The sequence below is a fragment of the Limulus polyphemus genome, unplaced genomic scaffold, assembly GCF_000517525.1.
Source record: "Limulus polyphemus unplaced genomic scaffold, Limulus_polyphemus-2.1.2 Scaffold1277, whole genome shotgun sequence".
Lineage (NCBI taxonomy): Eukaryota > Metazoa > Arthropoda > Merostomata > Xiphosura > Limulidae > Limulus > Limulus polyphemus.
This window is the reverse complement of record NW_013666887.1, coordinates 156,358-158,254: the sequence shown is the minus strand read 5'-3', so window position 1 is coordinate 158,254 and position 1,897 is coordinate 156,358. Positions and strand designations below refer to the sequence as shown.

The 1,897-nt window shown below is 29.7% G+C and overlaps 1 protein-coding gene across 2 annotated transcripts in view; it reads right to left on the bottom strand.

The window, feature by feature from the left end:
- LOC106462890 (TP53-binding protein 1-like) overlaps positions 1 to 1,897 on the bottom strand; it is an 86,132-nt gene that overhangs the window by 6,960 nt on the left and 77,275 nt on the right. The gene's annotated exons all lie outside the window — the stretch shown is intronic.

Sequence of the window (1,897 nt, the reverse complement as noted above, 5' to 3'; positions counted from 1 at the left end):
AGAGGCGTGACAATATTTTAGACATAACACAATTTACCTATTATTTGCACAATGTTTTTACCTTAATAGAAGTAAATAACTTTTATGTTTAGTGTACAATTTTACACATAAAACACTGGCGTGATGATTTTGATTTTTATCAATTAGAACACTTTGTTCTTCAAGATTATAATATACATGATAAGAAGTAAATATAATTCATGCATTAAATTTAAATCAAAATTACCTCCCATAAGTTCACACAATTCTAAAAACTCATATTATTAACAAAAATGTCTAGAAAACATTTATAAACAATATTTTATTAAAACAAACTACAAACCTCTAATATCGGAAACCAAACGAAACCTTCTATAAAATTCAACAGTAACGTTCATGTGTCTTTTTTTAATCTTATTACTACTTACTGTCAAGTCCGAAGCACAAGGTATTTTCACTACTCTAATCATATAAAATTTGACAAGTATCAGATTAAATGCCAGTCACAAAAAACAAATAAAGATAACACATTATTATTTAAATGTATTTGTATTTGAAATGTAAAGTGTATTGGTTACTTAGTATTTTTACATTTGACTTTTTTTTACTTGAAATTCAAAATTTTCCAAAATCTAATAGGAGTTTCATGTAAAAATATTTGTAATATACAAGCTTCAGATGTTATTTACACTACCCTGGCAAAAATCTCAAGACACCCTTTAAATATGTAACAAGAACCATCTAACATGCACTGCAAAAGAATTCAGTGAGCATAAGTACACAGATATACCATATAGGTGGAGCTTAAGTACATATAACATGTCAAAATGTGGTGAATTTGAAAGATATTATCAGCTGCACGAAATATCAAAACCTATATGTGAATTAATCATAACATACAATTGAATGGTCACATGAATAATGTCAGAAAGTGTTGTCGAAGCATGATAAATGTTCAATTGTTAGCACTAAAAAAGTGTTGTCGAAGCATGATAAATGTTCAGTTGTTAGCACTAAAAAAAGTGTTGGATGCTACCCGTACAACAAATTCAGATGAATTTTATAGCATCGAACGTGACCACTTGTGAACAAGCACCATCTCCGAGGTCTGAAGGGCAGCCTGAAATTTCACGTTTTGCAAATTTGATGCAACTTAAACGTATGGGTCATTCAAATATTAAATAACACAATTTTAGTGAGAAAAATGCACATGTATTAAATTCAAAGCTTTATTAATGATCATACTATGACAACCTTGTATTCAACACTTGTATACTCCACTGTATTATATTATTAGAGTCAATAATCTTGTATCACAAATATAAAATGATACTGAATCTACTGTGGTACAAACTAATACTGTCATATATATAGGGTAGAATTATCACGGGGTCATTATGACGTTTCCCGAGATGAAGTCTGCATTTTTCTCATTGAGAATTATACAAAATAAGCATTGAGTTTTGACAGATAATTAATTAAAGGTACCTTGAGCTGAATTATACAAAATAAGCATTGAGTTTTGACAGATAATCAATTACAGGTACCTTGAGCTCAGCAGTAAAACCATAACTATTATGCGTGTGTAGTGAATGGGAGGGATGGTAGTGTTATGTAATTGAGATGGATGGGCATGGCTCAAGCATTACCTAAAGGGAAGACATGGGTTAAATTTGCCTTAAAATTGCATTTCATGATATTTTTAGAAAGTTATATGGTGAAGGCGTGTAAAGGAAATGAATTTTGTGTTCTATTAAATACCATATTTTTCAGTGTATAAGACGAACTTTTTTACCCCAAAATTTGATGTCAAAATCTGCTTGTGTCCTATACACCGAAGGTATGAATAATATATATGTATATATACAATATACACAAGCCATGTGTAAATATATTTAAATAGCCATGCATAGTTTAG